Here is a 12,204-nt window from a genome sequence, read left to right as displayed (position 1 = left end):
GAGGATGGAGGGACGGCACCAATTACCAAAAGCGGGAATCTCCGTCCACTGGCTTAACTACAGGAATTGAAAGAACAATTCAAAGCCCTAACAACAGCCCTGCAGGAATCGACCTAAACCTCTGAATTGGTGATAGATTCAGACAGGACCTTTAACCAGCTTGGGTTAGATAAATCAGGGAGACAGTCCTCTCTAACATCACAAATCACCATAAGGAAAGAATTCAAGATCCTGGGACAGATTGGAGCGTGTGAACAGAAAGAGAGACTGTCTTATAAGAACTTGTTGCACCAGATCGATGCAGGCTTACAGAAAGGCAACCAGCCAGATAAGATCGTTGAGGGGTTGGTGAAAGCGATCAGCCCAGGACTGAACCTCCATAGTATGCTAGAAATGAAGAGTCAATTGACCTTGCAACAGCTGAAGATGATTTTAAACTTCAGAATTGTTCTCACAGAAAAATAATGAATCACCCCAAAGTTTATTGTTCAGAGCAATTGAACTGAAGGATAGACTGTTGTTAAAAGACAGGAGGTTACCAGTGGGGGGGCGACTGGAAACCGCAACATGGAGGAGGCCCCAGAAGCAAATCCAAATCTCACCAAACCCTAGAACGGTGCATGAGGTAAAATGGCTGCGTCAGTACTATCCACAAGTGTGTACCCATCTACAACAGCTGCAAGGGAGACAGGGGCATCAGTTACTTAATGCCCAGTGTGGAGGTCACATGATGTACTATTGGGAGGAGGATTCCTCGGTCAGTAAAGATAGCCTCATCAAACTAATTGGTAAAAGATGCTTTATACAGTGCCAGCTAGATGGACTCCTGGTAAAAGCACTGTGGAACACAGGAGCCCAAGCAAGCCTTTTAAATGAAGAAAGGAGAAGGCGCTACCTGCCACACACTTGCCTTCGGTCACTAAAAGAACTCTTGGGACCAGTGGAACTACACGGCAAAGCCGTCAACCAGTCCGAAACCCCTTTCATAGGCTGGGTGGAAGTGACTTTCCAACTCAGGGCCACAAAGAACAGCAACACCATTGAGCTTTTGGTACCTTTTTTTGTGACCAGTGATCAGAACGTGGCAGAGGATCCTATCCTGGGTTATAATGTAATCAGTGAAGTCATCATTAAACACAAGGCAGGGGCGCTGGTGGTGGATGCAATCGCCACATTGCTCGCCATACTCTATGTGATTCATAGAGTAAAGAAAGCACAGAATACAATGGACCTAAAAGAAGTCAAAGTAGGCTGGCGCTCAACCATCATCCCTGCAAACCAAATGGTGGGGGTGAGGTGTGGATTCTGGGTAGAACTGGAAGAAAAGTCCAGAAAAGACTGTTCGTGCCAAAAGACTCCTTAGAACTTCCGGAAGGCCTAGTTCAAGGTGAAACTGTGCTTACGATTCCTACTGGTGGGTTTGCTCGAGTGACAGTACGGGTGATGAATACTACGAGACATGAAATTAGACTGGGATCCAAAGACTGTGTTAGGTCACATCGAAACCCTTAAAACAGTATATCCAGCCAGTGTGAGACCCGCCCACGGGTCTACAGAGAATTCAGTCTCCCCACCAAGGAACAAGAGTTGCCCAGGGGAAGAAATTGCACGACCCAGCTCGGAGTCCTGGGATCCCCCAACACCCCTGGAACACTTGCGTGCTGAAGATCGAGCGGTAGCAAAACAGATGCTGAGAGAAGAGTGTCATGCATTCTCCAAATATGACTCTGATATAGGCTGTATCCTGTCATTGCAGTTGAAAATATATTTGACAGACACGACCCCAGTAACCAGAAGTTACATGTCTGTGCCAAAACCATTACATCGTGAAGTTAAAGAATATTTACCAGATCTCATCAACAGAGGTTGGGTCCAAAAGTCAAAGTTGTCTTATTCCTCTCCTATTGTCTGTGTTAAGAAGAAGGACGGAACGTTGAGACTCTGTTGTGATTACCAGGAACTAAACCGAAAGTCAGTACATGATCGACACGCGATACCAAAGATCCAAGATATGCTGGATAGCCTATCAGGAAGCACCTGGTTCTCTGTCCTGGATCAGGGCAAGGTATACCACCAAAGGTTTGTCAAAGAATCCAGTAGGCCCTTGACAGCATTCATCACACCGCGGGGATTATATGAGTGGATCCGCATACCGTTTGGGCTCAGTTCGGCTCCAGCAGAATTCCAGAGGAGCATGGAGACATATTTAGAAGGATTGAGGGACAATATCTGCCAGCCGTACTTGGATGACAATGTGGTACACAGCAAAACCTTCCGGGAGCATGTTGAACACGTGAGTACCATATTAAAACGGTATCAACAACACAGAGTTAAGTTGACCCCAAAGAAGTGGGGTCAAAAGACAAGTCCGATTTCTAGCGAAAATTGTGTCCAGAGATGAATATACCATGGACCCAGCAGAAATCGCTCCGGTACTGGCCTTAAAAGACAAGTGTCCCTCTACAGTCGGGGAGTTGAGGCAGATATTAGGATTCCTCTCCTACTATCGTACGTACGTTCGGAACTTCTCCAGGATTGCCGACCCACTATACCTCCTCTTGGGGGGGACGACAGAAACAACAACACCCACGGAGAAAAAGAAGAACGCAGGTAGGACCAGGCTTAAAAGAAACAACGCTGTTTCGTCCCAACAGCTCATTCTCTGGACAGCAGACCACCAGGAGGTATTGGAAGAACTAGTAGACTACCTGGTAAAACCACCCATCTTGGAATATCCTGATTTCAATCTACCATTTGTTCTTCATTGTGACGCTTCTCATATTGTTCTGGGAGCTGCCCTGTATCAGCATCAATATGGAAAAATGAGAGTCATTGGTTATGGTTCTAGAACGTTGACAGACGCCGAGAAGAATTACCATCTACATTCCGGAAAATTGGAGTTCCTGGCATTGAAATGGGCTAACTGTGAACAACTTAGAGATTATCTTTACTACAGCAAAGAGTTTGAGGTATACACTGACAACAACCCTTTGACCTATGTCCTTACTACAGCCAAACTGAATGCAAGGGTCAGAGATGGGTCGCTGAACTAGCTGACTTCAATTTCAGCATCAAGTACAGGCAAGGAAAATGCAATGCGGATGCTGACGGATTGTCAAGAATGCCACTAGAGCCTGATGAGTTCATGCAAGAATGCACAGACTAAGTCGATCTGGAAGTAATTAAGAGCATTGCCCAATCAGTACAAGCTTATCAAGAGGAAGACACACCATTGTAGTGTCCGTTGATGGTGGAAACCACCATAAAAGCAAGAGAACAAGATCACTCCCAGTCTATTCAACAACTACCAAAAGGGAAAATCCGTAGAGCACAACGGGAAGATCAGTTAATTGGTAGAATACTACTTTATATGGACCAAAATCGGTTTCCAAGTAAACGGGAGAGAGACCATGAGTCACCAGCAGTATCTGTTTTAATTAAAGAATGGATGAAGCTCTACCTCAGTGAAGACGGTATCCTGCATCATAAAGGAGGACAAAACCAGCAGTTGGTACTACCCAGAGTATTCCGTAGGTTGGTCTTCAAAGAACTCCATGAAAACATGGGACACCTGGAGGTGGAAAGGACAACAAATTTGATCCGTGAACGTTTCTTCTGGCCGTACATGCAGAGAGATATTGAGAGGTACGTGACCAGGGAGTGTGGGTATCTGAAAGATAAACGTCCCAACACATCAACTCGGCCACCTATGGGCACCATCCAAACTACGTATCCATTTGAAATGGTCTCAATAGACTTTCTACATCTCGAGACGTGCAAGGGTGGTTACGAATACATCTTGGTGGTGATGGACCATTTCACTTGATTTGCTCAAGCATATACCACCACCAATAAATCAGGTTGAACAGCAGCAGAGAAGATCTTCAATGATTTTGCTTTGAGGTTTGGGTTCCCTGCGAGGTTACACCACGACCAAGGAAGAGATTTGGGAACCAGCTCTTTGCCAAGCTAGGAAAGTACTGTAGAATTCAGAGATGCCACACAATGCCCTATCACCCAGAAGGTAATGGACAAGTGGAACATTTTAACTGGACATTATTGTCGATGTTGCGCACTTTAACAGCTGATGAGAAGAAAGACTGGAAGAGTTCTCTGTCAAAAGTAGTACATGCCTATAACTGTACAAAGAGCGATGCAACGGGTTACTCACCTTTTTTCCTATTGAGTGGACAATCGCCAAGACTGCCAATCGACATCATGTTTGATACTCCGGTGTCAGAGACTTACAGAACGTATCTGGAGTACGTTCGGAAATGGAGGGAATGGATGGCAGAGGCATACAACATAGCGTCGAAAGTGGTTACGCAAGGACAGAGGAAGAGTAAGGAGTACTATGATCGAAAATGTTATGGAGCAGAATTGGCACCGGGAAGCCAGTTGCTAGTCAAGAACGTACATGAGAAAGGCAGTCCAGGAAAACTTTGTTCATACTGGGAAGACAAGGTGTATGTGGTCGTAAGAAGGAAAGCTGATGACAACCCAGTGTATGAAATCTGATTGGAAATGGGAGACAAGAAAACCAGAATAGTCCATCGGAATTTACTACTACCCTGTGATTATCTCCCACCACAACAAGACTTCCTAGAAGTAGACCGACATCGTCCGAGTTCGACTAAGGGACCACCATAGACTGAAGCTCCAGAGGTGGATAGTGACCTTGAAAGTTCCGATGGAGAAGAACACACTATTGTATTTCTCGGACCGGCAAGGAGAGGAATGTACCGTCCTCAGGAGAGTGAACTAAGTCCTGAGGCGCCAGAGTTCGTACCGTGGAGTACAGATGAAGTCCAATTCAGATCTGATGATCGAACACCGGCCACTGAAGAGACCGATCGACACTCAGGAGGAGTGGAATTACAAAACAAGCGACTCAGGAGAAGTACAGGAACTAAAAAGGCAGCTACAAGAGCATCTGAGGAAGCACGGGAAATGAGTGCGGTGGAAGAAACTTCTGTGACCGAAGAACTCGTGGTCTCTGAGGAACAACCCACCAGGAGGATGTCGACTCGAGAAGTGAGGAGGCCCGTGATGCTGACGTATGAGACATTTTGTGAACCGAGTCAAGTGCCAAGGACTGTCAACTGGAAACCGGTATCTCTGTCTACAGACCAGGTAAGCCCACTTGAGTGGTATTCACCACCGAGAGGCAGTATGGAAGATGTTGCCTGGTGGAAAGAATTGTTTTCATGCTTTGATTTCCCTTAAAGACTTTGTATAAAACGAAGAACTGTTAAAGCATAGAGAAAGAGAGCTGGTTGAAGACATACGAAAAGCTCCAGGTGAATAGATGCTGATTGTTTTAATTGTGTTAATTGTTTATTTCTTACAGGCATCCTACAAGAAAGAGGTCGCAAGATTCGGTTGAGATCAAGGTTTATGAACTTTATACCAATTTCACAATGCCAATTGGAATATAAAGTTATCCAACTTTCACCACTGTCTCAGAATTGGTCAGATTGACCAATTAAGATGAATGTTGAGGACGACATTCAAAAAGGAGGGAAGAGTGTGACATGCAGAAGTAGTCCTGTTGCTTTAAAAGCATTCAGCAACAATTAGAAGTGACACAAGTACAGGAGACAGGAAGTGTTGTGCTCCAGAAGCATCCAGCAACTAGAGGGGTAAACAAAGTCACAGGAGAAGGGGAGTGTTTTAGAAGAGCCCCAGGGGGATTGTGGGGAAGTTGTTTACTGTATGGCTGGAGCTGAAGAGAAAGGTGGTGTGTGTGTTCTGTATCTCACAGAAGCGCCCCTGCAAGTGAAAAGAATTCAAGTCAGGAGTGAAGCTAAGCACAGGTCAGGTAGAGTTCCTGAACTAGCAGTGCAGAGTATTGTCAGGCAGAAAGATAAGGACTGGAAGAAATGGTATCACAGGGATCATCTCCCTCGGCAAATCCCCCCCCCCCTCCTTTATCTCACGGTGTTGTAAAGAATGGTGTGTTCATTAATGTGCCTTTGCATTAGAACTGTGCTGTCCTGTACTACTGGGAAGACTGTGAACTGCTGTGCTGCTAAAGAAACTGTACTGTTTGTCACTGGAGCCTGTTGCTCATAAGACTTAACTTGCACTGGCTGTGTGGCTTCTTATTAAATGCTACTGTTCTAACGTTTATGAGGATTCTTGTCAAGTGTGTCTGGTCCCAACCTACGTGTCTGTGCCTGAGGGTCAATACCCCTGTGTGCCTGAGAGAAGCTGCAGCATATGGTCTATGGTCGCCCTGAGTAACGGTTCCCTCAGGATTCCAAAGAATTCATTTAACCTGTCTCGCCCCTATCTGAACCTAGCGGCGTGCGTGTAACAACAGCAAGCCATAGTAGCCCACCTTGTCTTTTGTGGGGGTGAAATTCAGCTGTATGCATAGTAAAAAAACTATTTTTTTCATTTTCTAAGAAGAGTAAAAAAAATAGTCATTTTGTGGGGTTGAAATTAAGCTGTATGCAAAAAAAAAAATATATTTTTTTCTGTGAGTAACATGACGCAGCACGTCATAAGTAGTGTTGAGCGAGCACTAAAATGCTCAGGTGCTCGAAGCTCAGGCCGAGCTCACCGTGATACTCGGGTGCTCGACCCGAGCACCGAGCCTAATGTTAGTCTATGGGAGACTCGAGCATTTTTGCGGCGGCACCCCCGGCAGTCTGTAGAAAGCCTAAAAAGGGCCCAAAACGATAGTGACAGTCCTCAAATGACATGGGGACAGCATGGGGATCGCCCCAGGAAGCATTTCTGGCCCCCAGGTCACTGCTGTCAACAACGTGGTCAGAGGTATTAAGCCACTTTTATGAGCTCACAGTAAAACGTTCAAAAACGAAACTGAAACGGTTTTCCTGTGAAATACGTTAAGGAACATCCTTTCCAGGGTAAAGACTTGTATATAAGGTAAAATAAATAACCAAAAACAAAAATATTCCTCCACACCTAGGGCTATGTTCACAAGTAGCATTTTTTATGCGTTTTTGCACTTTTGTATTGCTTTCAACTGTGACAAATGCATTCACCGGGAAATGTCATTTTAACATTTTACAACCTTATCTGGCCATGTGTTGTGTGACACATGCATAGAGTGCTAAAAGACATGGGAACAGCATGGGGAAGACCCCTGGAAGCATCTCTGACACCCAGGTCACTGCCTAAAAGTGTGCCCATCAGAAGTGATCCTTGCCACATCAGAAGATGCAGACTTGCAACTATCCCCGTGCAAGTCCTTGTCCCAGGGCAGTGTTCAATTGTACCTCCCCCATTCCTTGCAATGCAAGTGCAAGTATGCAGCCTGCCACCCACCCACCCCCAGGCTGCAATACCATACTGCTTGCTTGCACTTGAAATTGGGCCTTTTAGGCATGTGGAGGAGGAATCTGGCCACCACGTCATGGCTGCGTCGGCAACCTGGTATCCATACTCAGTCCCCAGCCGCCCGGCGGCCGGGTGTCCACGCTTGGTCCCCAGCCGTCAGGGGGCGGCCGGGTGTCCATTCTCGGTCCCCAGCCGTCCTGCGGCCGGGTGCCCACACACGGTCCCCAGCCGCCTGGGGGAGGCCGGGTGTCCATAAACGGTCCCCAGCCGCCCCTATTTGAAGGACAGCCTAACCACAAACACGTGAACAAGTGAATGTGGCCAGGGATGGTCCATCTCACTGATGCCTTCACACTGGGTTAATATTGTGGAAGCCAGAACACTGGGATGCAACACTTCCTCCAGACATAGAGGATTGCGGGTCCGGGGTCAATCAGGCTTCAACACAAAGTTCAGAAGGTAGACAGCAGCAGTGGTCGGCCTCCTACACAATGAGTAAATTATTCATGATCATGAGGCCATCCATCTCCTTAGCTTTCTGTTCCTTGGAATGCAAGCGCATGTATGTAGTAGCGGCTAGGCCTGAGGTGGTCAGCGTTTTGGCGCATATCCTACCTCCTCAGAGGATTGCTGGATGTTTTCCTGCTACTATCCCAGTTCTATGACTCCCGTTAAAACAAAGCTTCAGGTGATGAATGATGGATGAGGTGGTGGCAAAGGAGAAAGAGCAGGAGGAACAGGGACCATTCACATCAATATCAGGCCAGTCAACCACACATGTCTTGTAGGATATGTTTCTGTACCAAAAGGAGCGGTTCGGCTACACAGTTATAGGGCATACTGTGAGTGCAATGCCTACCAAAAATTTTGAGGCACTCCAATGCCACTTGGAAGTGACATGGAGGTCAGAGGGCCTTAACTAAACCGTTTTTTTCCATTTATAGCAACTGAGTCTCCTGTACACTGCTGGCTTAAGCAGTGAATGGAAGGTTTTCCAAAAATTATGAGGAACTGCAATGCTCCTTGAAACAGAAGTGGATTACAGCGTACTAAAAACCTTCTACTCATTATTGGGGAGTGGGTCTCCCTTAGTGTTCACCTATGCATTGAAAAGCAAGAGCTGACTAAAATTAGGAGGAAATGCAATGCCCGTTGGAAGAGTCGTGGAGGTTAGAGGTAATTAAAAACATTTCACTGTCCCTTGGAAGAGCTGTGGAGTTCAGAGTGGTTTAACAAGATGGTTTTAATGCCCCTTGGAAGAGTGGTGGAGGTCGCAGTGGAATAAAAAGACAATATCAATGCCCCTTGGAAGAGTGGTGGAGGTCGCAGTGGAATGAAAAGACAATATCAATCCCCATGGAAGAGACATGGAGGTCACAGAAGCTTAACAAGACGGTTTTAATGCCCCTTGGTAGAGACGTGGAGGTCAAAGTAGCTTAACAAGACGGTTTTCATGCCTCTGAAAGAGTGGTGGCGGTCGCAGTGGAATAAAAAGACAATATCAATGCCCCTTGGAAGAGTGGTGGAAGTCGCAGTAGCTTAACAAGACAGTTTTAATGCCCCTTGGAAGATACGTGGAGGTCACAGTAGCTTAACAACATGGTTTTAATGCCCCTTGGAAGAGAGGTGGAGGTTACAGTGGAATAAAAAGACAATATAAATGCCCCATGGAAGAGATGTGGAGGTCACAGTAGCTTAACAAGACGGTTTTAATACCCCTTGGAAGAGTGGTGGAGGTTTCAGTGGAATAAAAAGACAACATTAATGCCCCTTGGAAGAGACGTGGAGGTCACAGTAGCTTAATAGGATGGTTTTAATGCCCCTTGGAAGAATGGTGGAGGTTGCAGTGGAATAAAAAGACAATATCAATGCCCCTTGGAAGAGATGTGGAGGTCACAGTAGCTTAACAAGACGGTTTTAATGCCCCTTGGAAGAGACATGGAGGTCACAGTAGCTTAACAAGACGGTTTTAATGTCCCATGGAAGAGACGTGGAGGTCACAGTAGCTTAACAAGACGGTTTTAATGGCCCTTGGAAGAGTGGTGGAGGTTTCAGTGGAATAAAAAGACAATATTAATGCCCCTTGGAAGAGATGTGGAGGTCATAGAAGCTTAACAAGATGGATTTAATGCCCCTTGGAAGAGACGTGGAGGTCCCAGTGGAATAAAAAGACAATATCAATGCCCCTTGGAAGAGTGGTGGAGGTCCCAGTGGAATAAAAAGACAATATCAATGCCCCTTGGAAGAGTGGTGGAGGTCACAGTGGAATAAAAAGACAATATTAATGCCCCTTGGAAGAGATGTGGAGGTCATAGTAGCTTAATAAGATGGATTTAATGCCCCTTGGAAGAGTGGTGGAGGTTACAGTGGAATAAAAAGACAATATCAATGCCCCTTGGAAGAGTGGTGGGGGTCACAGTAGCTTAACAAGACGGTTTTAATGCCCCTTTGAAGATACGTGGAGGTCACAGTAGCTTAACAAGACGATTTTAATGCCCCTTGGAAGAGACGTGGAGGTCACAGCAGCTTAACAAGATGGCTTTAATGTCCCTTGGAGGAGTGGTGGTGGTCGCAGTGGAATAAAAAGACAATATCAATGCCCCTTGGAAGAGTGGTCGAGTTCGCAGTAGCTTAACAAGACAGTTTTAATGCCCCTTGGAAGAGTGGTGGAGGTTACAGTGGAATAAAATGACAATATCAATGCCCCTTGGAAGAGTGGTGGAGGTCGCAGTAGCTTTACATGACAGTTTTAATGCCCCTTGTAAGAGACGTGGAGGTCACAGTAGCTTAACAAGACGGTTATAATGCCACTTGGAAGTGTGGTGGAGATTACAGTGGAATAAAAAGACAATATCATTGCCCCTTGGAAGAGACGTGGAGGTCCCAGTGGAATAAAAAGACAATATCAATGCCCCTTGGAAGAAAGGTAGAGGTCACAGTAGCTTAACAAGATGGTTTTAATGCCCCTTGGAAGAGACGTGGAGATCAGAGTGGTTAAACAAGACGGCTTTAATTCCCCTTGGAAGAGACGTGGAGATCCCAGTGGAATAAAAAGACATTATCAAAGCCCCTTGGAAGAGTGGTGGAGGTCGCAGTGGAATAAAAAGACAATATCAATGCCCCTTGGAAGAGACATGGAGGTCACAGTAGCTTAACAAGATGGTTTTAATTAACCTTGGAAGAGACGTGGAGGTCACAGTGGAATAAAAAGACAATATCAATGCCCCTTGGAAGAGTGGTAGAGGTCCCAGTGGAATAAAAAGAAAATATCAATGCCCCTTGGAAGAGTGGTGAAGGTTACAGTGGAATAAAAAGACAATATCAATGCCCCTTGGAAGAGTGGTGGAGGTCGCAGTGGAATAAAAAGACAATATCATTGCCCCTTGGAAGAGACGTGGAGGTCACAGTAGCTTAACAAGACGGTTTTAATGCCCCTTGGAAGAGACGTGGAGGTCACAGTAGCTTAACAAGATGGTTTTAATGCCCCTTGGAAGAGACGTGGAGGTACCAGGGGAATAAAAAGACAATATCAATGCCCCTTGGAAGAGTGGTGGAGGTCCCAGTGGAATAAACAGAAAGTATCAATGCCCCTTGGAAGAATGTTGGAGGTCGAAGTAGCTTAACAACACGGTTTTAATGTCCCATGGAAGAGACGTGGAGGTCACAGTAGCTTAATAAGATGGTTTTAATGCCCCTTGCAAGACTGGTGCAGGTTACAGTGGAATAAAAAGACAATATAAATGCCCCTTGGAAGACTGGTGGAGGTCGCTGTAGCTTAACAAGACGGTTTTAATGCCCCTTGGAAGAGACGTGGAGGTCACAGTAGCTTAACAAGATGGTTGTAATGCCCCTTGGAAGAGACGTGGAGGTCACAGTAGCTTAACAAGACGGTTTTAATGCCTCTTGGAAGAGACGTGGAGGTCCCAGTGGTATAAAAAGACAATATCAATGCCCCTTGGAAGAGTGGTCGAGGTCGCAGTGGAATAAAAAGACAATATCAATGCCACTTGGAAGTGACATGGAAGTCACAGTAGCTTAACAATACGGTTTTAATTAATCTTGGAAGAGACGTGGAGGTCCTAGTGGAATAAAAAGACAATATCAATGCCCCTTGGAAGAGTGGTAGAGGTCCCAGTGGAATAAAAAGAAAATATCAATGCCCCCTTGGAAGAGTGGTGGAGATTACAGTGGAATAAAAAGACAATATCAATGCCCCTTGGAAGAGTGGTGGAGGTCGCAGTGGAATAAAAAGACAATATCATTGCCCCTTGGAAGAGACTTTGTGGTCACAGTAGCTTAACAAGACGGTTTTAATGCCCCTTGGAAGAGACGTGGAGGTCATAGTTGCTTAACAAGACGGTTTTAATGCCCCTTGGAAGAGAAGTGGAGGTCCCAGTGGAATAAAAAAACAATATCAATGCCCCTTGGAAGAGATGTGGAGGTCACAGTAGCTTAACAAGATGGTTTTAATGTCCCTTGGAAAAGACTTGTGTAACATACCTGGTGGCGGGCTTGCATGGTGCACCTTCTCTCACTATGCAAGATCACAAACTTGATCTTCAGTCCAGTCTGCTAGCCTGGCTTCTATTAAAGCTGTCTGTTTGTCTCTGTTCTGACTGCTTAGGGCGGCGGCCCGGTTACTTCCTGTTTTTTGTAGCTGCTGTGGACACACCCCTAATGCGTCCTCAGCCTAATGCTGTCTGTCACTGGATATTTAAACCAGCTCCACTTTGAAGCTGGTGCATGAGCAGCTATTATCCTCAGAGGGCTTCTTGCCTCTCATGTGCCAGGTCCTGTTCTGTTTTTCTTGCCTGCCCGCCTTCCTGGAGGCTGTATTCCCAGGCCTGTCTGAACACGCTCCTAGCCTGTTCATCCTGCCTTCTGGGGGCCGCA

Source organism: Phyllobates terribilis, unplaced genomic scaffold (assembly GCF_046119375.1).
Source record: "Phyllobates terribilis strain yellow unplaced genomic scaffold, ASM4611937v1 Scaffold_1__5_contigs__length_1240528914, whole genome shotgun sequence".
NCBI classification, from domain to species: Eukaryota; Metazoa; Chordata; class Amphibia; order Anura; family Dendrobatidae; genus Phyllobates; species Phyllobates terribilis.
Note: the sequence above shows the minus strand (reverse complement) of the source record.